This window comes from Ceratotherium simum, chromosome 1 (genome assembly GCF_057802395.1).
Source record: "Ceratotherium simum simum isolate JZ-2026a chromosome 1, ASM5780239v1, whole genome shotgun sequence".
In the NCBI taxonomy this organism is placed as follows: Eukaryota; Metazoa; Chordata; class Mammalia; order Perissodactyla; family Rhinocerotidae; genus Ceratotherium; species Ceratotherium simum.
The window spans coordinates 25374082-25401520 of record NC_141900.1 but is presented as its reverse complement, the minus strand read 5'-3'; the positions used below and the strand labels follow the sequence as shown (position 1 = coordinate 25401520).

At 37.0% G+C, this 27439-nt stretch overlaps 1 protein-coding gene across 1 annotated transcript in view; it reads right to left on the bottom strand.

The window, feature by feature from the left end:
- The window catches only part of CD36 (CD36 molecule (CD36 blood group)), an 83649-nt gene extending 72429 nt beyond the window's left edge, over positions 1 to 11220 (bottom strand). The window contains exon 1 of the mRNA XM_087444203.1: positions 11167 to 11220. The gene's annotated coding sequence lies outside the window, so the exon portion shown is untranslated. The remainder of the gene's footprint in view (positions 1 to 11166) is intronic.
- Positions 11221 to 27439: the final 16219 nt, after the last annotated feature.

The window sequence follows — 27439 nt, the reverse complement described above, 5'->3', positions numbered from 1 at the left end:
TTAAAAGTTAAACTGCTTAACTGGAATTTTAACATCTCAATTTCAGTTTCCTGTTCAGTAATTATTATCTCTGGCTCACATAAAAGAGAGTTACATCTTTCTTGTACCTCTGGAAAGTTACAAGATGAAACTTTACAAGATGAAACCTCTGGAAACTTACAAGATGGAAAGGAAAGATGAAATAGAATTATGCTAAAGGGTAAACCTTAAGAAAAAAGTGAAAAATGAGCATCTTTGATCATATCTTCAAGGGTAACTTAAGGCAAACTCTATAAAGTTCAACTAAAATAGCTTTTCTTTATTAACAAGATAATGTGATAAAGCAGAGGTGAAAAACAAATCACTATTTCTTTTGCATTGCCTTTATCATATTTTAAGACCAATCAAAAAAAAAAAACAGATTTTCCAAGATGGAGAAACTTAATCTTACATATAAGACTGAAAGCTTGAATTTATTATGCATCTCATGTTTAAAAAGCATATTCTATAAGTCAAAGAAACTGGTATATTTAACAATATTCCAAACATCTTGAATATTATATTATGGAAAGACCTTTTTTCCATGTATGACTTACGGAATCAAGCTTCATTTATAGCCTTATCTCACTTCCCTATCTCCACCCCGAGACCCAACCCTACAACACTTCCTTGACAGACTTATAACAAGTTACAAAGCAAATTAAAGGCAGAGGACATTTGTAAATGTTTCTGCTCATTTTAAATCCATACATTACTGAAATATTGAATCTTATTCAGTCATGAACTTGAATTACTTACTAGATGTTCTTTTCTTTAAGCAAAACTTAAATAATGATAGTAGATTCTGTAAAAGGGAAAATAAGATTATCCCATTTATTTTAGGAAGTGTCTAGAATATCTAAGTAGAAAGTTTATGTGTGTGTGTGTGCGTGTGTATATATATATATATATATATATTTTTTTTTTTTTTTGGTGAGGGAGATTGGACCTGAACTAACATCCACTGCCAATCTTCTTCTTTTTGGTGAGGAAGATTAGCCCTGAGCTAAAATCTGTGCCCATCTTCCTCCATTTTGCATGTGGGATGCTGCCACAGCATGGCTTGATGAGCGGTATGTAAATCCGTGCCCAGGATGGAACCTCGAACCGCGGGCTGCTGAAACGGAGCAAGCGAACTTAACCACTACACCATCAGGCTGGCCCCTGGCATATATGTATTTTAACTGCATTTATATAATTTCAATTGAGATGGATGTTTCCAGAAATATGTTAACTTACAATAATTCCCATCTCCAAGATTCTACAATCTCTGATCATTAAGCTTTTTATCTATGTAGTAAGTGGAAAGACCCCTTAATTTCTTCACAAGTAACTTTCACTAAGTAAAATTAAAATTTCATTCCATTTATTCCATATCTGCCAATGGTATATATTTTTATTTACATAACAAATTAGTTTTTATGGTATAAGTACAAAGAAACTAATTAATTCCCTAAACAATATGTGCACATTATAGTTATTATACACAAATTGATCTCTTCTTGCTAGCATAAGAGGAATAAAATTTTGTATTAAAATACCCAATCTGTTGAGCATACCATAGGGCATAAGGAGGAAATTACAAAGGAACTTTATTAAAATCTTATCACCAAAGTAGTGAAAAGTGGATTTCACAGAAGTAGGTTTAATTACTGAGGTAACAAAGAAATTTGTCATGAGAAAGAGAAAAGAGCCCCTGAAATCCAGGAGCTGGCCCGGGGCTATCTGTTAGGTCTTGTTGTTTCTGGACACTGGCTGGCACTCACAGCCTGGCCTTGGTGTGCTCTTGTTGAACGTAAACAATCTCACAGAACATAAACTTTAGACAAGGCCACTCTGTGATCATGATGGATCAAGACAAAAACAAGATGCTCTGTAATTGTGTCTGAATATAAACCAATTAGGAACATTGTCTGAGCCACAGATACCACACATTCCCCTTTCCCAGTGGATATGAGTCACAGGGCTGCTTTACCAATTGCAGCCTTAGCCAGTCTTGTCTTCTCTCTTCCTAGATAAGATTTATTAAGACACTCAGTCATAAAATTTCCCTGCTTCCCAACAACATCTAATTCAGAGCAGAGCTCTGCTTCCTTAGACCTTCTTCCAATCACCCAAAGTCCAGATTCTATAAGAGATTCTTTCTAACACCTTGTAACTGAGTCACCCTCAGTTCCCTGTGGTACACCTCTCCCTCTGCAATGAGTAGTGAACTCACCTTGTTTAACTACAGGTGTGTTCCTGGTGGTCTTTGGCTGAAGGGCAGTGACAGTAAGAAGGCATCTAAAAAGCCTGGCTCCTCATACCAGTGTCACCAGGATGCTCTGACATATTTGGTAACACAATCCCCCAGAATTTTGGAGAAGACTAAATGTAACTTCAAAGAAGAAAACTTAGAAGATGCCATAGTGATGAGGAACAGGAGAGATTATTATGGGTATGCAAAATGACACTGGAAAAAGATTTTGAGGTTAGAGCAGCTGTGTCAAATATGGAATAAAAGAACATGCCAAAGTGAGGGACACAAGCCGGGGTGCAGGCAGGGGCACATCCCCAGCTGAAGGACCATGAAACACCGACGAGCTTTATAATCCTGCTTCAAAAGAAGCTAGAGGAGAATTTTAAGTCTGTGTCTCCAAAACCTCACTAAGGGGAAGTCTCAGCCACTACACTGAAGATATACTCTTCTTATATCTACAAAAGAGGACATAAGAATAGCATAATATAGTTAGGGAACCAATGACCCTCCCAGTTAAGGGCTATCGAGGTAATAGTAGGTGAATTCTAAGTAACTTCTTAGAAGGGATTAAGACAAAGTTTGTGTTTAGAAGGGAATAAAATTTTAGGTAATCAGTGAGGTGAGAATTACAGGGTAAGAATGTAGACTAGGAAAACAATAAGAGTGATGATGCTGCTGCTGCTGAAGATAGTTACAACAATACGATAGCAGTGAATTTCTCAACAGCAGGCATTATGAGTACTGAGTTAGGCATTTTGGGTTATCTTCATGTACACCCACTTTTGAGAACCACTGTGCTAAATCTTTGATTTAAACAGCTGTTAAAACTGAGCCGCGTGCTATAAGATAGTACCTGTCACTCTCCACACCTCTCACTCACTGTCCTTGTTTTCCAAAAGGAAGGAAGGATTTCAAACCAGAGCAGACTCGGGGCTTGGCTTATCCATCGTAGTGCATGTCCTTCCCTAATCTTATCCTGCCCTCAACCCTTCGCCTACATAGCAGGCACCTGCTGGGTGGTCACGCCTGCAACCTGAACCAAGTTCTGATGTGTCTCCCTTCACCACCAGGTCACAACCCAGAAAATACGCAAATTAATGCTCCAGTCTTTTTGCAAGTTTTTTTTACTGGTTCTAACACTGGATCATTTCACTAAACTCTTTCTCATTCTTGAAATTTTCAGATTACTTTTTTAAAAAATTATTTTATTGAGGTCATATTGGTTTATAAGCGTGTAATTTCAGGTGTACATTACTATATATGTTTCTGTATAGACTGCATCATGTTTACCACCAATAGTCTCAGATTTCTTTTGAAATTACTTTCCTATCACAATTTGAATCCTTAACTTTGTTTTTCATTTATTTATGGTTTTATTCCCCCAATGACACTGGCAAATGTTTCATTAATCTGTAGCCCCTGAAAGAGTAAAATAAAATACATTCCTTAAGTATTCTTAGCCTAGACTTTTAATTGGGATAAAATGGAGAAGCAACAAAACAAAAACCTGATATTTCCCCTCAAGTAGCTCACAGCATGGCCAGGGAGATAGACTGGTAAACAGACAGTTATAACACGTTGTGACACCCACACCCAGGTGGGAGATGGAATGGTGGGTTAGGGAAGGGTGTCGAAGGACAGTTGGTGGAGGAAGTGACACCTTCCTTGAGAGTTACGGAATATGAGGCCAGGTGAAGAAGGTGGGAGAGGGAAAATGGTCCCAAGGCATTCCGCCAAAATAGAGATCCATAAGAAAACATACAAGTGGGGAAATATAGATAGTTTGGTCAGGCTTTGGTATAATGTATGAGTTTTGGAAAAACAAAACAGGACACTGGAGAGGTGGGCACAAATGACATCATGAAGCCCTAATATAACACAAAATATACCAAACTGAGGTTTGTGCTTGAATACCTAGGAATCCATTCTCTCAGGAATTTATCTTGAAAGCAGTATAGAGCTACTCAAGGATTTTAGGGGAGGAGCGCATGATAAAATTTGGGTTTAGGAAAATGGCTCTGGCACAACTTGGAGAATAGATGGGAGGGAAGACCAAAAGAAGTCTTTTGAAATAATCTAGGCAGGAAATTACCTGGTCTGAATTAAGGCAGTGGCTGGGGAGGAAGAAGTTGGGGAAGATTCCAGAAATATTTAATAGAGATAGGGAGATATTTAACAGGTAGCATGAATAGCTAAACCTTGGTGAGTAATTAGCTAGGTAGAGGGGGAAAAAGTCAAGAATGAGTCCTAGGTTTCAGGCTCGAGTAAGAAGTTGAAAGACAAGAATGGAGGGGAAATAATAGGACTAGATTAGGGGTGGGATGAGATTAGTTCTATCGGGTACTTCCGCTCGCTAGCTGCAAGATCCTGGGCCACTTTCTCAATCTCTCTGAGTCTGTTTACTCATTCTAAAAATGAGGATAACATTACCCATTTTAAAATTATTGTAAGAATTAAGTAATAGTTAAGCCAACCCATCTCCAGCATTTGTCACGTGCAAGGCACTTGTGTAAGTATTTTACATATAGTAATTCTCTTATTTTGAGCAAGTGACCTATGAGGTAGGTGCTTTTATTATCCCTGTTTTACAGATGAGGAAGCAGAGGCACAGAGAAGTTTACTAACTTGCTCGAGGTCACAGAGCTGGGAAGTGGCAGGTCCAAGTTTCCAACCTTTTCAATCTGGCTGCAGAGAGTGTGCCTCAACCAAAAATTTGCAATGCCTCTCATTAAATACTAGGCATTTCGCATAATGATTATCCGAGTGCCGTGCAGGCACCGGTAGGTTATAATTAGTTATTATCACTTAACCCATCCATTTGTTTAAATAGTATTTGTGGAGTATGTGTATATGCATACATTCTGCTGAACACTGGGATAGATTCAAGCATAGTAAGAGACATCTATCTTGGGTTGTTTACAATTTAATTTTGAACATAAAATGCACATGATGATGCAGAACACAATGACAAAAGAGGTTAGATACTTTCAACTCAAGAGGTAGAGCATCCACATCTAGAACTTGATCAGAAGGCACGTAGATATATGAGTCTGAAGCTCAGGGAAGAGATTGGGGCTATTAAATGTAGACTTGGATCTCTTCAACATGCAGATTATGGGTGAAACCATAAAATAGATAAGATCACTCTGTAAGTGTTGATGGAGAGGAGGAGCCTAGAAAAACTGCAGAAAGGGAAATGAGACTGACAGTTCAATGGCGAGGTGAGGCGAGGCTATAAAAGCTCACAATTTCATGGGCCTCAGAGTCCTCGCATGTAAAAATCAGTGGGTCTTGGTTTAAGAGTGTGCTAGAACTATTGCCACTTCTAATGTTTGCAGCTCTTGCTGTGAACAAATGCGAACATTCAGAGAGCTGCTCAAAGTCGACTTTCAGCCTTAAACCTCAGGGAAAAAGCCAAGCTTCATAGCTGTTGCTTTGCCATGGTAGATAATTATTAAGTAGTTTTCTTTTCACAAAGGCCATTCAGATGGTTTCAATTGCTTTTATTGATTGTATGGGATTTCAGCTTTAGAAATGCCCTTGCTGTTGCTATGTACAGAAGTTCTACATGGGAGATCTCAGAAAACAAGACGGCATCTTCAACACTCAAGACGAATATTAATGGGCTAGAGAAGATAAGGGGAAGAGTTATAGTAAGCTTTCTTTCTGTTTGTCTCTTAATACTAGGATTTACTGTTTGCCTTCCCTGATCCTGCTTTTCCTGACTTTCTATGGTAAAATACAGAGTTTTACTGAACTACTGTTAATAGGACTGCAGGATAGGGTTGCGATACACCGAGGTTTGAAAGACTGAAAGTGAAGAAACTTGCAAGAGGCTCTGAGTGAGGTCATGGTGGAACTCTGAGCAAGGGGTTGAGGAAGAAAACAGAAGATGACTGCACCTCTCCCACCAGCTGGCCACCGCCTCCACCCCAGAGAGGGTTCTGGGGATGTGTGACTAGGCTGGCGAAGAGAAACTACTGTCCATGCCCTGGTTTCCCATCAAGTGAGAAGCGGAGAAATCACAATCTACCTGGAGGCAAGGTTAGCAGACCTTGAGGATGACCATTGGACCCAGAGCGAAACTGACTGAGCTAAGAGTTTTTTTCCAGCTTTTTCCAAAACTTGTATACATAATAGTGAAGACATCTCAAGAGGATGAACACAGAAGCCAACATATCTAAACTTTGCACGCAGATTGGGGAAAAGGATTAAGACTTCAGTGGTATTAGGTGAAACGAATGAGCTTTGTGGACTCAACTGAGAAAATATTAGCATCTGTGAGTTTACTTAGTGTAAGGTGAATTATAGAATATTTCTTTACTAAATTCCATAATTGATTTTTTAATAGATGATCTGCCCTATATGACAACACACACAGACACACAAACTCAAACATGCTGGGAAAAGCAGGGGGGGTGCTGGGTGGTAACATTCCATGAAACTACCTACCTGAGGATTTCTCACACAAAAAACTGCACGGATCTATATGTGTAGCTTTATGGTAGAGATTTATGTCAATTTGAATATTTAGAAAAGAGTACTAAGCATAACAATTAAACTAATTGAACAAAGAGAATTTTTAATTGTTTAAATGATTAAAACTTCTTAAAATGCTAATCATAGTCCTTAGTGGAAGGTGAACATTTTGGGTTAGAAAAGATTTAGACATAATATTTTTGAATAAAGCATAAAATCTATCTATGGAGTGCTAACTGTGTGTCAGGCAAAGGACATCACTGATACTAAGTTACAGATGACCCCTGCCTTCATGGAGCTTATAGCCCAGTGGGAAGTGCAGACTCAATGCAATAGCCAAGGTCTGTGAGCAGAGCCCTTATCACTGTACCTCCCCCTTATCACAGCCCATGTCGTCCCACATTGCCATTGCCTGTCTGCATCTGCTGAGATATAACTGTTGACCAAGCAGCACTTAAAAGGATGGGGCTCATAGAAACTTGAGGTCTTCCCCGCAAGAGACCAAGCTAAAATTTAGATTAGTGATTTTTTTTTAAAATTTTTTTGCCATTTCAGACAAAACAGTTCAACAGGAAATAAATTCAGGAAGCTATCAAACCTAAGTCTTAGAGTGCACACTGCAGTTACATTATTTTATTCTGGAAGGTTTCCATGTGTCGTATGTTAGTAACTTAGAATTTTCAGAGTAAATTATGCATTTGAAAAGGCAATGGCAAGGTGCTAAGAGTGGGCAAGGAAAGGAACCCTGCCCAGACTCTTCCTTCTGCTCCTGTGAAGGTAACGTTAAGTCCCTTGTTTGGGTTATTTTCTTCGGGAGATTGATGGTTCATTAACGGGTCTGTCTGTGTGCAGTTGACATGGTGGAAACTTTGTTTATGACTAGTTTTACAATTTCCAATTCTTTCCAGGAGACTTCACTCAGTCTTGCATTACTCAATCGCCTCTGGCTAGGAGCAAAGGAATTTACCTCAGGAGGTAATCCATGACTTTACTTGGAATGCAATGGCATATCTCATTCATCTACCCCCATGCCCTAATCTTTGAGGCTAACCAGACCACCTAATACTTTTTCCTTTGACATTTCTATAGAATACTGAAAGTAGCTAAACTGATATATAAGGGCCCCACACAGGCACTTCCACGCAGTAGCTCTCTACTGCCCACGGGTCCTGTCCCCATGCTGAACACAGAATAAAGGTGCACAAACCAACGAGCGGCTTGTGTCTGAAAATTATTTTGCGACTTGCGAATCAGCGGCCCCACATCTCAGTGGTGGAGAAAGTGTCCACAAAATTCGACCAATGTCTTCCTCATTTACTAAGCGATTTATTTTTTTAACTTTAATCAAAAGGTTTCATTCCATATAAACAAAATTTAGAACAGCCACCTGAAAAAAGATCCTGGATCTTTATAAACATCCAGCACAATACAGTTTCTAATAATGGTCTCTAGAGCCTACAACAGTGTCTGACACAGTAAGTGCTCGTAAATATTTTTCAACAAATGTGTCAATGAATAAGTGAATCTGAAAGGTAATGACTCCATCATGTATTCAACCAAAATACGTTCTGGCTATTTTCGGGTTTAGTCTCGAAGTGGGAATACTTGTTGAAAAGATCCTGCTTACTTACTAAAAGTTGATACCTTTCCTAAAAAGATATTGTGTTTAGAGTCCATGCTATGAGATCGCTGTACTGACTAAACTAACTTTTATTGCTTCATTTTTAAAATTCCTAGAATAAAGACACCTTACAATGGCATCTGTTACATTTCAAACAGAATAATAATAAAGATCCTGAATAGAACAAAATGAGCCTCCAAATGAATTTCGATTGGACTGTGTTCCTAATTTTTAACCATGACGTGACTACTAAAATCCTATTTGATTTCCTAAAAATTAAAATAGAAGTGTAAGATTTATATTTGAAAGATTTAATGAGAAAAAACAACATTAATTATGAGATGAAACTAATAGTTTTTTTAATAAAATAAAGAAACTGTCCTTTTTCCACGTTTCAACTTCCCAAGCACTGAAGGGTGAACAATGCTTTTCTATTTGAGCACATTCTGGAACCCTGGTGAGTGTAGCCAAGCTGTCTGCTATGTCCCCTCCATAATGCTTGCCAATTTTCTGTCATTTCCTCCTTCAGATGACAGTGTTTTTGTGACAAAGGTCTCTGGCTATATTTCAAAACATCTTCAACTATTTAACAGTCTACCACTAAGCACCTATTGAAACGTGTTCTTTATCCTCCACACAGCTAAATTTACTTTACACAAAGCAGAATTTACCTTACCCTTCTCCATAAAGACTGGCTAGAGAGCTCCTTGTGGAATCAATGGCATACTAATCGCCCTTTGTAAAAGAAAAGAGTTTCCAGTGGCTTAGCCAATTTCTGTACTTCGACATACAACACACCAAACAGTTAAACTATTTACTAATCTATACTTTTTTATATTCTCTGTGCACTTACACTAGCTTTAGACCAATTTCTTTTCCTGGTGAACAATTCACTGTGATGGGGAAAATGACTTTGGATTAGGCATTATTTAGGAGTCACTCCCCCTACTCATTCCAGATCACTCCTTTTAGATTGTAGGAAAGTAGTGACACACTTTAGAATTTTCATCCAAAAAACAATCAAAAACATATAAACAACTGACCAATAAAAAACATTTTCCCTTTTCATTCATTTTAAAGCCTTTTTTAATTTCAAAATTTTGTGAATTGTTTTCAAAGAATTTAACTGTGAAGCTTAATTTATAAATACTAAGATTAGATTAAATTCCTTAATTAGTAATCTTAATCAGCAATTCGTGCCAAAAGCAAAATTAGCCATAGTCACATCAACAGCAATATATTATTATGTATTTCTTCACTCTAAGAAAAACATATTCTTCCATTTAATTGGCCCACTCTGCAGTCTTATATGGTCTTAGCTACTGATTTGTTAGCACTTTACAGGCTTTTTTCCCCCTTCTTTTTTTTGCCTAACTGATTCCTCTGAGTTCAGATTACCTTTTTTCCCAGGTGAAAATTGTTTTGTTATCCTGAGGTGTTTGCTTTCTTTCTTAAACTCTCAGAATACTTAATTGCAAAGTTGTCATTGTCCTTTACAAAAGGATCCAATTCCAAATAATTAGTGTTTGTGTTCTATATCATTTGAAAATATTTCTCCTTTCCCCTTGTCAGGATTACAGGAGTCTCATATATTGCCCCACAAATCCCACTTTCATTATTTAGTCAGGGACACCTGAGAACAAGACAGGCCACCTGTTTCTCTTCATCTGATCCAGATCCCACCTGATGTCCGAGTTCTCTCACAGGAAGGGAAGAAGTTAATGCTTTTGTTAAGAATCAGCCTAGAATGCTTTCCCCAGAATTCAGCACAGCTCCAAGCAGTCTTTCTCCAAAGAATAGAAGGAAGTGATCTTCTTTAAAGGTAAAGAAGCCTATCTGATTCATTCCCAGGCTTTGTAGAACAGCTGGAGTGTCAGAGGGAGCTGCTTTTTCTATATCAGCATCAAGTTTTGTCTCTGAATAAGTAGATCCTTAAGTTTTCTTTCTGCATAAGTAGAATGCAGAAAGGACTACAGTCTTTGCAGTGATTCCTGTTCTTATTCAGCGGTATTATCAAACATGCCATGTAACAAAAAGTCGGCTATGTAACAAAACCCCCTTGCCCCAAAATAGGATATCTGGGCCCACAGTCAAGACAATTTCTATGATCACTAATTATCAATAAGTTTATATATGGAAAGATTTATTTTCTTCTTTCCTTATAGGAGTCAGCTTGTTAAGAGGATGGGGTCTTTAAAATTGTTTCTTAAATATACTTGTCAGCCTTGACAATACACCAAAAAACATTTTCAGAGTCCCATGAACAAAGATAATTAAACTTCTAGTCTTGTTAAAAAATTGTTTTTCCAATTTGGAAGAGAAAAATCAAATTGGTCAGATTTTTAGTCTCCTTTTCAAAAGAGTAATATTTTTAAAAGCCTATAAGAAGGTAAACAGAAATTTAAATAAAATCAGAACTCAGTCTAGATTAAGACATTCCAGATCAATTTAGAGAATCTGAAGGAATAAAAATTTCTACTGAAATTATATTTTTTGAAATAATTAGATGTTTAAGTTTTCTGATACTTTCTAAATAAAAGGCATGAAAATGTGTCGATGTAAATTTCATAGGCTCAATCTAAAGACTAGTGGAAATGTAAAAATTTAAATGTTAAAAGTCCATTTCTTCATTCATTTAGTTGAAAAATTATAAATCTGTTAAAAGAAACATCATAGACTAAATTATTACAGCAGACAGTACTTTTCTTAAAGAGTTAAAAATAATAGTAATTATTATTTACTAGATGATAACCTATCAACTACAAAGAAATTTATGGCCACAATCCTAAACAAAAATAATTTTGCTCACCAACTTTTGGAGGAGCTTGCTTGCCCAGATGTAGGATCTTGAGACTGGCTTCAGAGAGACTTGTAGAAAGAGACAGAAAATAAACACATGATTTCCACAGCACAGCAGCTGAGAACTCAGAAGTGAGGCACAGGGTCTCCACCATTCATGTGTCTCTAAGGTTATCCTGACATCTGAAAGCCATTGACATCCTGAGCCTTCCAGCACTTCTGACGCATGCCTAACACAAGATAAATTTAGATCCCTGACACCTGAGCCAGATGAAGTGCAAGTTAACGAAAAATCTCAGTTATTTTGTGCTTCAGCTGAGGAAAATAAAACCCTTAATCCTTTTCCTGTTAAAACCTGTTTTGCCCCTTAAATATTTGCTGTGCTTATGAAACATGGGAATTCAAATAATCACCATTAATAATCAATTTGCTTTTCTCCATATTACCATGTGTTGTTGTAGTATAGAGACAGATTCAAATTTTCCTTTCTTGATTAAATATAAAGGAAACATAATAGTGAATATTAAGTGTTATTTATCCAACAAACATTTTTTTAGTAACTTCTGCAGGTGAGTCCTTGAAATGTGAATATCTATTTGGTAAACTTTTTAGTATTTTTTCTGCTATATGGTTCCAATAATAATTTGGTCCTTTTTTGTTTGCCTCAATTAATGAGGCAACAAGTGTCATGCATTGCCAGGGTGGTTTGGTTTAAGTTAAGCTTTCGGTACAGTTGTATAATGTGGTTGATTTAGATTGAATTTTCCTTAGTGCTATTGATAAATGTATGACTAAGCCCCTACCCTCAGCCTGAGCAGACCCTATGATTCAAGTTATTACTCTGAAGATATAATGCCAAGATTTCTAAAAATAAATCAATTTCTGGGATTCATATGTTAAGAATCTCTAGATCCACATTAAAACAAAGTGAACAGAGGAACTAGGAAAGTTATACTGCTCTCCTGAGATTTTGAGGTATTAAATAGTTTCAGTCAATATTATCTTTTAAAGAATGGCATTAAAAAATAATGATGGGGGCTGGCCCAGTGGTGTAGTGGTTAAGTTTGTGCGTTCTGCTTTGGCAGGGGGTTCGCCGGTTCAGATCCTGGGTGTGGACCTACTCACTGCTCGTGAGGCCATGCTGAGGCAGCATCCCACATAGAAGAACTAGAAGGACCTACAACTAGGGTATACAACTATGCACTTGGGCTTTGGTAAGAAAAAAGAAAAAGAGGAAGATTGCCAATAGATGTTAATTCAGGGCCAATCTTTCTCAAAAAGAAAAAAAAAGAAAAAATAGGTCTTTCCTTCCTTCCTTGTGGTTCTCTTTAAAAAAAAAAAAAAGATGGATTTTGGAGTTACCACTTTCTAAAAGAAAATTATTTGTAACCAGTAGTACTTACCATCCCAGAAAAGAGAATAACTGTTTTTTCAAATTATTACAACTATTATTTTCATATTTTAATAATAGGTCCAAAGGATTGAGAACTGTCTACGTGCTTGGCACTTTGCTAGGTAGAGATCATATAATCTCGTTCTCTTTTCCTAATCTCAAAATATCCTTTCAAATCAAGTTAATATTTTTAGGTTCCATTTTATAGAAAAGAAAGCTGAAACTCAAAAGGAAGAGTATTGACAATATACACTTGGCTAAAAGTGGTTCAGGTAAGAGTCTAACCCATATAATTTTGACTGAAAGTATGTTTCTTTCCCATCCTATGATATAATCACAGGTTAAAAATGAGTTTCATCCATCCTTGATCTGTATCAGACTAGTCATCCGATGAGCAATTCCAAAGCTCCTTTAATTTTTTTTACACAAAGTCAGAGAAAGCACAGAAATGGTCCCTATGGAGGATTGCTATGATACCGGGAAATCCCCAGAAGCATTATGGCCCCAACCCAAGGAAAGGGTAGAAGATCTGTAAGGCACAACTCCAGCCAGAGATAATTCTCATCTCTTGCATTTATGTTTTTCAACTTGTCCTTTTTTGGTTCGTGTAAGCAGAGTTTGACCTACCAGAGCCTGGAGGGCCAGTCCTCATGCCCACCTCTTGGCCATAACACTATGTTTAGCAGTCAGAGGTCGGATAAGTGGCATAAGGGAGGGATATCCAGGCAAGGAGTCAGCTGGTGAGGTCAGGTGATCAATACCAGGGAGATCCTTGCCTGAGAAGGAGGGCCACATATTCCTAAATATCATGGAATGTAACCATCTTCATTACAGAAAACAAAGTGTTCTTTCCTGTGTGTAAAAAGTTTTTCTTTTACTTGAACTAGGAACTTGTTAAACAAAGGTTTTATCGAAGAAGTGAGAAGAAAAACTAAAAATCCAGTGAATGCAAGATCACACATATTTTCTATGAATTACAATAAATATCATAGAACGTCTCTGATATTTTTAAACACCATCATCTTTGAATATGGCTTGTGTCCTATAAATAAGAAGTCCTGAATGTCCTTTCCATGAGGTATATATTCATTATCATTAAACTGTTCACTTTTTGCTGGGCATCAACTTATGATGCGTGGATGGTAAGGGAGAGGGAAGAATAATGGTGGATTGAGCTAAAAAAAGACTATGGCTCCAGGGTTGTTAACTAGGACGAGATCTCTGAACTCCTTCATCCAGAGAATCATCAGAAGTTTTCTTCACCAACTATCTTGAAAATTAAACATTTTATCACAGAATGTTAATTAAACCTAGGACTTTTCTCCCCCCAGTTGGTTGTCTTTCAAGTTACAAACCGGAAGTTTTGAACTAGACAAAACCGATTTTTGGTTTTTGTTGCGTGGTGAGTGGCATAACTTTAAGACATTAAAGGGGAACCAACAATCCTGCTGCTATAGCAGCTGTTGCCAGCTGTTGAAAGAATGTTCCTCATGAGACATTATTGAGGAATCTCCCATTTTTGTGTGAAATTCTTTTCTCAGAACAAGAAATTAAATTCACGTGTACATAAGCAAAGCATCATCGATACGGTAGCAGTAGTAGTACTCATATTTTCTCTCCTTCCCAGCGCCTCCCAAGGCTTGTTTCTCTGATGCCTTCAGGGTGCTAGCCCTCTTTCACCTATCTTTCTTCTTCGTCCAACCAGCATCAGCCAGTGTGCTTCCTGTACTATTAAGAGAATTGACTTCATCCTTAAGTATGTCATGATGAATGTGTTTGAGTCTTTTAAATTAATAATATGATGCTTTAGAAAAATTTCTTTCAGAGAATTCAAATTTTAAATCAAAGATTTGCCACTTATTTATGTATTTCTGTTCATTGCGTTAGAGTTATCAGTAAGTCTACAGTTCTTGAATCTCTGGCTCTTTAACATAACAGGGAAGGAGTAGTTTGTGGCCTTGGGAAAATTTGGCCTCAACTACTGTACTTGAAATCGAGAATATTCACCAATATATTTAAACACATTAACCTTGCTAACTTGTTTTTAGGAGAAATATATTTGGAAAATGCGCTTGGATTATTATCAGCTTGCTTAAAGTGTACATTCAGGATCTGAAAGCTATTGGGGGCTAATTTGTAACCGATTTTATTAGCACACTTTTCTTACCAGGGTTTTCTGTTTGGATTTTGTCTGTTTGCTTTCCCATGTTAGCATGGAATACACACTTTTACTCAAAGACATTCTTCATAAGGAGCATTTTCCTGCAGGAGAGTTGTGACAAAGCCTTAATATTAACATTCTCTGCTTAACTTGTTCTCCTCAAATCTACACACGTGTGAAATGCCTTTATTCTACACATCAGCTTAAGGTGAAGCTTTGAGAGGAAGCCACTTCCTCTCAAAACTGACTTTAGGGAAGAGTGTTTGCCACATGTTTGTTATTCAAAAGTAATAAGGATTGATGGAAATCCATACTATTAAGAACAATTTAATGGAGGAGTGCTCTTAAGTCTTTGAAGCCTAAAATTATTGCTAAATTTTATATCCTTATATTTTTCCTCCTTCCAATGTCATCTCTATCAGTTGTAAAAGCCTTATCAAGAATTTGCATGAAATATTATAGCTCCAAAGCAGCATTCTTCCCTTTTAAGTTGAATAAATGGTCATTTAATCATTTATTAGTGCAACAGCAAGATATATGGAGATTTTGTTTATGTGTACAGCATTGTGCTACTCCCTTGGGGGAAAAATAGTAAATAGAGAGCAAAGTTTGTGCTCTCAAGTATCTTATTGCTTAGTGAAGGAGACAAGCACTATTTAAGAAATCATAATGTATTATCATAAACTGAGATAAACTGGGATAAATAATGAAGAAATGTTACATAGCGGTAAGGTAAGCTGAGCAGTCAGAGAGGCTTCTCTGAGATATCTCTAATTTCCCTATCTCATATTTATATATATATGCACATATCCATCCAATATCCGTATATATCCATGTACATACACACATATGCATACACTATCTATACACATATATATGGAGACACACATAATATGTATACATATATATTTATGTGTATATTAGGGCAACCTCTCTGACCTTTCAGCTTAGCTTATCACAATGCAACTTCCCTTCACTATTTATCTCAGTTTATGATAATACATTACGATTTGTTAGATACTGCTTGTCTCCCTTCATTAAACAATAAGATACTTGAGAGCACAAACTTTGGCTTTTTATTTACCATATAGCTCAAATACATATATACATATACATCATCTGTATCTATATATATATACACACAAATATCTAAAAACGAGTGGGTTTTAGAAAGTATTCAAAGGTAAGGGACCAACAACTGGAAGGAGCCTGCCTTGGACAGGAAGGAGCATGGTAGATTCAAGTAACCAGAAGCAGAAAGCAGAAGACCAATGTGGCTGGATGAGAGAGGATAGAGAAGGGTAACAGGAGGTGATGCAGAAGGGTTAGGGAAGGGCCATAGCGATTTGTAGGGATTTATCCTAGGAACAAGGGGAAGCCTTTGAAGAATTTTAGTCAAGAGAGATACATGATTGGATATGAATTACATTTTAAAAACAAACTCTCAGGGCCAGCCCGGTGGCCCAGAAGTTAAGTACACGTGCTCAGCTTCGGCGGCCCCGGGTTTCCCAGTTCGGATCCCAGGCGAGTGCTGAAGAACTGCTTGTCAAGCCATGCTGTGGCAGCCTCCCATATAAATTAGAGGAAGATGGGCATGGATGTTAGTCCAGGGCCAATCTTCCTCAGCAAAAAAGAGGAGGATTGGCATTGGATGTTAGCTCAGGGCTGATATTCCTCACAAAAAAAGCACAAAAAACAAAAAAAACCTCTCTGATAGCAGCATGGCTAATGGATTGAAGAGAGGTAAGAATGGATGTGGGGAAACCAGCAAGGCAACTATTGCTGACTTTAATGGTAGCTTGGCCTAAAATGGATGCTGGAAAAATGGAGGAAAAAACATGGATGAAAGAAATATTTAGAAGGTAAAATCAACAGATTTTGGTGGTGGTGGTATATGAGGAAAGGGGAAGAAGAAGAATTGAGGAAGTCTTCAAATTGAAGCTGTTCTAGAAATCATTCTACACTCACTCTTCAGATAAAATGTGAGAATGCGTCTTGCTCAGTGATTGGCACACAGCCAGTGCTAAAAAAAACATTTCCTGAATGAAAATGGAATAAACACACGACTGAGTGAGTGGAGCAGGAGTGAATAGTTATATTGCAGCAATAACATATCTGTTTTGTTTGGGTTATCTTAGAATGCTTTCACAAGCAACGGCAGGGAGAGTCACAACACACCAAGTGACACTTCAGAGACTGAAAGTCCAGAGAGATATTTAATTCTCACTGTGGAAGGACCAAAGGAAACTGAAAGAACTCGATACTAAAAGGAAAAAACTTTTAAAGTGACTTAGAGAAATTGTGCAAGAGTCTTGCACACGTCTGGCTACGTGTACAGAGCTTGTAATCTAATGGAAACTTGGGTCCCCGTGGACCAAGAGCAAATAATATCCACAGGACATAAAGTCCTTCTTCCAGCACAAGCAAACAACAGGCTGGTAGCCAATTATGGTAGCAGCCAAGCAGATGTCCCACTGGTGTTTAAATTAGACACAGAGCCTTGGTTTGTTATAATTATTACCTCCATGCTGTAGCACTCTCTGTTTATAAAATTTTGTTTGATGTTATCACATAATAATCAGCTAATAATCAGACAATTCTTACGTACTTTCTTGGTGAGCAATTGCGGAAAGCAGTGTCTACTGCACTGTAGCTCTGTCCTCTTTTAAGAGAAATGGGAGGATGAAGTAGGTCAATCAATCCTGAGGTCAATCAAAAAGTTCTAACGAAGCTCTAGAATTAAGACCTTTAGCCCTTAGATCATACATCACATATGATTTCTCTGTTCCTGCATATTTTTTTCATGTAAAGATCAGACACCCACCTTCTTGGCTGTCTTTTCCCTGACCACTTTTGCTTTCTTCTTGCTCTATCTGCATTCTAAATGTAGGTATCTACTAAGGTCTAGGCCTGTCCTTTCTCTTTTCTTCCTGCATCTTCTCTTCCTTGCCAACGTATCCTGCTCTATGGACTCAATTTAGCACCCATGCACAGTCATCCCCAAATCTATTTTTTACCCCTAAATTCTATCCAGATAGTAAAAGTAGTTAGCATTTTTGAGAATTTTGTATATATTTATAAAGTGTCTATATCACCTCATTTAAATTTTTTTTAAACTCTGGAGATAAAACTAATATTTACCATTTTACAAATTTAAATGGAGGGTTAGTAAAGTTAGGTAACTTACTTTGCTGTCACAATGCTCTGAGGAGCCAGATTTAGGCCCAGATCTCCACAGCTCCAGGTCTTGAGCTCCTAGACACTGTGCTGTGATTGACTCCCTCTGATATACTTGCATGTCACCCTTCTGTGGACATCACCCAGCCGCCTTAAACACATGCCTTCCCTTCCCTGTCTCTCAGTCTGTGTTCTCAGTCTCTGTAAATTACATCACTGGGCTTCCTGTCACCCAGCTTGAAACTGTTCCTCAAACACCCAGTCATCTTCCATTTCGTGATAACTCTGACTTTACTGTACATTTTCCATTTGTCTCCTGTGTTTCATTTTCACTGCCTCTACCTAAGTCGGGTTTGGATCACCACCTCCCTTGACCATTGCCATGGTCTCCTAACTGATTTTCCTGCATGCAGAATTACTCCTCTCTCATTTATTTTTCCCACTTCTTTCAGATTAATCTTTCTAAAACACAGATTAGATTTTGTGATTTATTTATTTAAAATAAAACATTAATAGTACCCATTGCCTACAGAATGGACTTTAAACTCTTTAGACCAGTATTGAAGGCTTTCAACTATCATTTCTATTCCTATACGAAATCTATTCTTCAATGAAATGGTCCCTGCATTCTTACCTTGCATTTTCCACAGCCTCAAATATTTCCTCTGTCTAGAATTTTCAATTCTCTACCTAAATGTTACTCTCCAAATTCAATGATCCTTCGCATGGTGTGTACACTGGAAGCTTTATGAAACAACATGTTCAATCTCCATCCCAGACAAATTTTATTGGAATTAATGGATACTTCCCATATTTAAAAATTACTATCTGTGCTACCATTAGCCCTTATAGTTACTTTATGCAAATGAAAGGAACCACTTCTTTAAGAAATTTTGCTAGACTCTACCAAGAAAATTATTTATTATTATTATTTATATATCATATATATATAATATTATCACATATACAATGCGAATGGCACCCTTTAGTATTGTTCAGTGTACAACAAGTATTACCATATTTGGCAGCCTACAGTAGTCTTACTTCAAGATTAAATGAGAGCATCTCCTCTTTGTGATGTCTTCTTAAATTCCCCTTAGCCAGCAAAAGCTCTACCTGTATTGACCTCTCACAGTATTGTATATGAGACTTTAATTCCCTGTAAATTTAAATCTTATTTTATCATACTTAGCATATATATTTAATCTTGGATGGAATTGAGGGTTTATTCGTTTAATTTAATCCACAGTCCCTAGACACTAACCAATTGTTTAACAAATGGGTTTCATATGAATCATAGTTTTAGAAAGACAGATCTCTGATTGACAAATGTGGTGGTTTTATTGATTTTTTTATTATACCTATTTCCAAAAGGTATTTAAAACAATAATAAACAACATAAAATCAATGGAGACATGAAACAAATAACAAAGAAAATAATCATGAAAGAGGGGAGATGCGTTTATCCCAAAAAATTAGCTGAGGAATGTTAGTTCACTCAAACCCAAGCTTGGTGTCCCCTGGCAGCCGGAACCACAAGGGAACTTGATGTGTTTCAAAGCTCTCATCATAAAAGAAAATTTAGCTGTTCTTCAGCAGAGGTCAAATTTCTTTATGTACCAAACTCTAGATAACTTGATTAAGTAGATCTTCATAAGAGATAAACATTAAAATGGGCAGTGTCTTCAAAGAGTTTTAACAAAAGGTTCAGAAGAAGAAAATATCTTCAAAGATTCAGAATCTAAATGAGCTCCTGTGGTTTGGCCGTTCACCACTCCTCCATCTTTATCTCTTACCATGTTCCGCTTTGTGTATGCTGCTCAAACCATACTGACCTTCCTGGAACATGTCAAACTACATCTCCCTCTGGACCTTCTGCCGGCTGTTCCCTCTACTTAGAACCCTCTTCTCTCATATATTTGGGTGCTGGTTCTGCTCCCTCTCTGCATTCAGCTTTTCTGCTCAAATGCCCTCTCTCTAGGGGCCAATATATTTAAAATAACAATCTCTCACCATACTCTATCTTCTAATTCCACTTTATTGCTTTTATTATGCTACCTGATTTTATTACATATTTGTTTGTTTGTTTGTTTTTCTCTTTTGGTGAGGAAGATTGGCCCTGAGCTAACATCTGCTACAAATCTTCCTCTTTTTGCTTGAGGAAGACTGTTGTTGAGCTAACATCTGTGCCCATCTTCCTCCATTTTGTATATGGGACACCGCCACAGCACGGCTTGATGAGCAGTGTGTAGGTCCGTGCCTGGGATCTAAACCAGCGAACCCTGGGCCACTGAAGCGGAGTGAGCAAACTTAACCACTATGCCACCGGGCTGGCCCCTGTTTGGTATTTTTAAAATCTTTAACATCTACCATATGAAAATGTAAGCTCCTTGAGGCCAGGAAATTTTCACTGTCTTGTTTACTGCTATATTCAACACTGCTTAGCAGAGTACCCAGCACATAGAAAGCATACTAGAAATATCTGTTGATTCGTTAAATAAACTATTTTTCATATATTTATTTATTGTACTAATTCATAACTAAAATGTTTAAGATTTAACACTGAAGTTTTATTCCATGAAAGAATTTCTGTGGAGAATGGAAAATCTATAGTCCAAGAAATAGCTTTCTGGTTATTTGTTTTGATACAGGAAATGATGTGAACTATTATCAAACAAAACAAAACAAAACAAAACCCTGATGTAGTAGTTTTCTATTGCTTCATAACAAATTCCACAAACTTAGTGGCTTAAAACAACACTCATTTTTTATCTCATAGTTCAGTATGTCAAAAGTCCAGGTACGGTGTGGCTGAATTCTCTTCTTAGGGTCTCACGTGGCTGAAATCAAGGTTTCTGCTGGGCTACATTCTCATTTGAGGCTTGGGGTCATCTTCTATGCTCACGTGTTTGTTGGACAAAGTGAGTTCCTTGTAGTTGTAGGACTGAGGTTCCTGCTTCCTTGTTTGCTGTTGACCAGGGGTTGTCCTCAGCTCCTGGAAGCTCCTCTCAGGCCCCTGCTGTATGTGACCCTTTGACAACACAGCATCTTACTTCTTGAAAGCCAGCAGGAGAATCTCTCACACTTGAAATCTGCCCCCTTTTAAGGCTTCCCACCTAATTGACTGCCTTCAATTTTGCAATATAACATACCCTAATCACTGGAATGAAAATTATATCCACAGACCCGCATACACTCAAGGGCAGGGAATTATACAAGGTGTGTACCCTGGAAGCAGGAATGTTGGGGACCATTGTAGAATTCTGTCTACCACACCTAATATGCTACTATTCCAAATCAAGTCCAACAAAATTTGTTACTATTCACATTCAGAAGAACAGGTAGAGAAATCGCTGCTCACCTCTGTAGAACTGGCACAGCTATTGCAGCTTCCTAGGAGAATAGTGTTATTTAAATTACAATATCTATTGTGTGTTAGAAAAATATTCTGCTCATTTTTCCATCTTCAACTGATTATTTGATTGGAATTTAGAAATAGTAATATAAATAATGTTAGCCATAGATATTGTAAATTAACCTGTTACTATTCCCACAAACCAATTTCTATTAGAGTTTATGCCTTATATTTGAAACTGATACATTCTTATATCAGGGATTTCTAAAGCAGGAATCACGTATGGCAAACTCTTGTTTCTCATCAGGAAATCTGCATAATTTTAAGATATATGTTCTTATTCTAATAGAACTTCTGATCCGAAAATTCCAGTATCATTATAGATATATTTTATTATTTAATTGTCAACATGTAAAAATGGGAATAATGATAGTTTAAAACTGAACAGAGTCGAAAGCTCTCCTCGTAGCTGATGGTGTTCAGTTTGGATAAATTGGATGCAGACTCATGTGACAGCCACTAGGATTTCAAACTGTTGTTTTTTTCTTTTTTAGGCAGTTATATTTTGAATTGACTTTAAAATAGAAATTGAAACAGACACATTTATCATTTTTATCATTGTTAATCCCTGAATATTTAAAATCAGTGGTTGAGAAAACTGCTTTACAATAATAGATAGGTAGCTAGTTATAATAGATGGTAGCTTGTTATAATAGAATGTAGCTAGTTATGAGAGAAGGTAGCTAGTTATAAAACCCAAGATTGCCCAAGTAATTTGCTTTCAGCCCTCAGAGAGAGATGAGGAAACACAGAGGTAGCAGGATATCGTGTCAAGCTTTGAAAAATGAGTAAGATTTGAACAAGTGAAAAAGGAAAACAAAAGGGCTTCTAGGTAGAGTGAACAGGGTAGAGAAAGACCTGGAGGCCCTTAAACATGTGGGATATGTACAGGGACAGACAGGAATTCAATTTGCCTGAAGTTCTGCCAAGTCAAAAAGTAGGAAATGATTTTTAAATGGAGAAAAAAGGGAAAACTGGAGAAATATCACAGAAGTGGTTGAATGTCTGGCGAAGGTATTCATTTGGTAGAAATTGGGGAAATATTGAAGATTTATAAAAGAAGTTGGTGGAATTTATTCTCTGCATTATCTTGGCTCACACTTTCCCTTTGCTTTGCTATTTTTTTGTGTGTGTGTGTGAGAAAGATCAGCCCTGACCTAACATCCAATGCTGATCCTCCTCTTTTTTTTGCCTAGGAAGACTTGCCCTGAGCTACCATCTGTCCCTATCTTCCTCTACTTTATATGGGACGCTGCCACAGCATGGCGTGACAAGCGGTGCGTTGGGGCGTGCCCGGGATCTGAACCCGAGAACCCCGGGCTGCAGAATCAGAACACGCGCACTTAACTGCTTGAGCCATCTGGCCGGCCCTGCTTTGCTATTTTTAACTCCCCTTATTCTCTTGGAAATTATAAGTGTCTCACGGTTGTGAGAAAGAACATTAGAACGATATTCAAGACACTTGTACTACCTTTTGCTCTGATGTAAATACTATTATTTTCTTAAACTTTTGCAGTCGCTTACTCTCCTCGATCTTCCATTTCCTTATTCAAAAATTGGCATTAAATTACCAGATTTCTGAATTTTACCTTGAAAATGTAAGCATATAAATTGAATATTCTTTGCCACACCATTTTCTAGGTATCATCTAGGTACCTGTAAGGAGTATTTTTATTTTGGTAAATAGTTTACAACTTACGATTAAAAGAAGATAAGGGATAGCCACATCAAGTCTATGATTTATTACTGAGCTCAGACCCTATTCACTGGTCATGTCTATGGTTCTGCTGATGACTCAACATGTAGCCAGAAATCAGACATAATGATAAAGGTACAAGGAGAAGAGATTTCGTATCTATCAAAATGAAAGTGTTGGCATAAAGCCTAGGAATTTAATAATAATATTATATAACAAGAGTTTTTTTTTTTTTTTTTGAGGAAGATCGGCCCTGAGCTAACATCTGCCACTCCTCCTCTCTTTGCTGAGGAAGACTGGCCCTGGGCTAACGTCATAGCTTTCAGGGTAGATAACACGAATAGCAGCTTTCTGTTCTTCATTTTGGGTCACAATTTTTATCTTTGATGGAGTTTTTAGTTTGCCTTTTTCTAGAAGTTAAGTGTTTTGTTTTGTTCTGTTTTTGCCTTTTCAATCACAAGTAAAAAAAGTAGATTGATTAACTTATACACAATATTCGAAGGACACTGTTGTCTACTATTGTTGACGGTGGTTAAAATGGCATAATAAAGCAGTGATCATTCTGACAATGTAGGCTATGTCAAATCCTATTTGACTTAAATGGGAAATTTTAAGGAAAGGCTGTAGATTTACTACATGTCTGTTAGTCCAAAAGAGTTAGATAAAATACAAAGGCCAAGGTATAGAAGACTAGCTAGGTCATCACTTGAGCAAAGGTCAAAGGTCTGAAAACTATGGATCCACCCAGCCATGGAGTTGTGGAAACTTTTTCTACTGAGCACACCAGTTTTGTTCATGTATTCATTGGTATGACTGCTCCTTCAGCAGTGCGTTTGATGTGAGTCACAAGTATGGATCCCTGCAACCTATCCTTGGGTGACTTTTTGTTCTAAGACACATTATGATTCTGAAATTTGAGAATATTTGTTTTTAACATTTCCCCAGATATTTCAACAGCCGCCACAGGAAGTGGCAATACTCTCAATGGGGGCCTATCATGGATTTTTCAAAGAAGGAAGACTGTAGAGATTATAAACGTTATGTGACATGCCCAGGGTAAGGGCCACAAACCTGCCAGCAGGCAGATGACAAGAAATTGTTGAACACACAATAATGTAATTTCTTTCCTTTTATTTCCAATTTAAACAGCCTGGTGGGGGGATGGGGGGTGTTTTGGGGGTGGGAAGCTCTCATCGAGAGCGTAGGTTATTATTCCTGATGAAGAAAAGCCCAGCAAGAAGGAAAGAGAATTTTCCTAACTCATTTTTTTAATTGACTGACATAGGTTTCCATTCAGAATATGTGAGAAATTAGTTTGCATTGCTGACATCTGAACTCTACTGGTCAGCTCAGACAGCCTGTGACTCTCAGATCTGCTTTCTCATTTCCAATCCATGTTCAGGACATTCCTAACCCTCTCACCTAGCTCTGAACACTTCTCTGATTTTAACCTCAAGCCTCCTCATTGGACTTGGTGTTCATAGGTTCTTTGCCTGGAATATGGATCTCAGCTTTGTATCATGGCTTTGCTTAGGCTCATTCCATCAGCAGTTAGGGGTTCTTAGTTTTTTGAGTGGGAAATTTTCTACCAGGTCTTGGACCTTGGAAAAGTCCATCCTCTTCCTCGGCACTCAGATGGTGCCCCAAATGACTAGCCTGTGTTTAACGGTTTGGAGTTTAAAAACAAAGTCTATTTAGGCCTCTTTAATTAATTTATCACCCACTAAAATGCATTTTAAAAGAGACATTTGAATATTTAAAGGCATTTTAAGAATTTATTTATATACTCTGTAAATGCTATAGATAAATTTACTTGATAGCAAAATACATCCAATCAGTTTCTTCTGGGTTGTGAATTGGCATACATGCAAACAAACAAAATTTAGTGACTGTTTTTTCCTAGTGACATATGATTCCTCATCATAATTTTGATGAGACTGAAGAAGTTGGCCTTCAACCCTAAAATACAGTATTTGCTTAAAAAAAAAAGATACTGCCTCGTCTTTGTTTTCCTTTGAAAATAGCTTGGTTCTAAATCTAACGAGATCTTGAGAAATAATGTAGTTTTTTTAGGCAAAAACATTATGTAACCATTTATGATGAGATTTGGAGGAAATACAGGACTCAACAATTGAATATATTTGAAAATTAAGTGACATTTGAATCTTGTATAGAAGACGTTTGAAAAGCTTAAAAAAAAACCAAAACAGAATATATTTTAAAAATGCTATTTTTCTTTTATCGTCAAAGAAAATAATGTGGTTTCACAAAATGGGAGCACTTGAAAATTAACCAATTCCAAATCAGGATATCTGGGAGTGCTGATTCTTTCACTTACAAGATGTGTGATCATTGGCCACTTAACCTCTCTAAACTTTAATTTTATCATTTGTAAAATACAGCAGAAAGATGATTAAATAGGACCTGATTAACTTGATTTTTATAGTAGCTAGTACAATCCTGAATGCCTTTGGATGTTGCATATTTTCTATTTGGTCTTATGCAGCAAAAGTTACATCAAAAGAGTGACAGTAAATAACATTGTCAGTATTTTTTTTTCCCATTAAGTGTTACACAATAGAAAACGTAATGATACAATAAGAATATTAAACCATGGAACTAGTCGGATCCTGAAAGACAATTATTAAAAGTTTATCTGAATATTAAAGTAAACTAATAGTGCAAATTGGAACATTTCCCCATGAGACATTTTTTCCTTCCACATTAAGATGACAGTTAAGCAAGTTGGAAAATGTTGTCTATTTTTTTCTTAGCCTTATTTAGTATATCCATATGCTGTTTGTTTTCTTTTTTTTTTCTTTCCATGTTTTTCATTAGAGCTTCCTTTCTTGTCTCTGAGACACTGTTCCAAGCTTCCAGCTCAAGGACACTACACTGTAATGTTCCTCAAACAATCACATGGAAGATAATGACAGCATGTATTGTAAGAGAAAAAGGGAAGCAACGAAGAAGCCCTAACCTATCAAAAGGGAACATCTGGTCCCTAATGTTAGTGATGCGTTAAAGAAGAAGTACAGAGCTGTAGAATTTTAAATTTAAGTTAACAATGACTGCAACATAGAAATGGGTGAATTTAGCAGTTAAGATTTCAAGGCCTAACTCTTGATCAAGATTTAAATGACATCAACCTATCAAGGAAACTTACAAACTGTAGGAGACTGACAGTCTTTCATATAAAGACTTAATTGCACACAAAATTCATAAGGCAGAAAATACTTATGTTTTTTAATGGGCATATTTGTGTTTTTTAATGGACAGAGGAAGCACATTAAGTCCTCTGAGTCTCCCTCGGAACTTCTCTCTTCCCGTAAAGTTAAAACTCATCTTGTTCACCAACACAATATCTGAAAATCACTTTTATTATGGTTTTGTCTTGTGACTTTGTATTTGGACTTTTCAAAAGTGGAAATAAAGACATAATGACCTTATATGACCATCCCCCCTCTTCAATGTTTATCACCATTTTGCCATTTGGACAGCAAATTGCTTTTAGATATTCAGTCCAAAAGGTCTTGATACAGAGGACACATAAGAAATAAATGGATACGTGAATACTGGAAGTTGGAAGCTAAATCAGAGATTAGATTAGAATTGCGAAGACCTAGGTCAGGAGTCACTAGGAAAAAACAGTCATGAAACTTTATGTTTGTTTTGCATGTGTGCCAATTCACAGGCCAGAAGAAACTGATTGGATTTGTTTCACTATAATATGCTACTTAAAGGAATAAGAAATTTGTAGGATCAAAAAGATAATATAAATCACTGAGTCTAAAAATGCCACTTCTACTTTTCTTTTTTTTTTCTTTTTTTTTCTTTTCTTTTTAAATTTTTGTTTATTGCAGTAACATTGGTTTATAACATTGTAAAAATTTCAGGTGTACATCATTATACTTCTATTTCTGCATAGATTACATCATGTTCACCACCAAAATACTAATTACAACCCATCACCACACACATGTACCGAATTATCACTTTCACCCTCCTCCCTCCCCCCTTCCCCTCTGGTAACCACCAATCAAATCTCTGTCCCTATGTGTTTGTTTATTGTTGTTATTATCTACTTTTCTTAATAATACCTCAAATGAGAACTCTATTCCATTGACTTAATGTCAAATAGGGGTTTTGGCACATTATAGTATAAATTCCCTTGGAAGTTTGGCTCCATTATCTGCCAGTCACAACTCAGTGTTAGTGAGTTCACCCTTGTTTGGCACAGGGCCTGTCACACTGAAGGCTTTCTATGGAAATTGATTGGACAAACTATTTCAATGAGCTATGTGAGGAAACATGTTTCTGGGTACCAGAAGAGGCACTTAAGAGATTGATGTGCTACCAAGGAGACAAAGAGTCATTAAAGGGAGGCCTGGTAATACTCTGAGGACAAAGTCACCCACTTTACAGTTTTGAGCCATCTCAG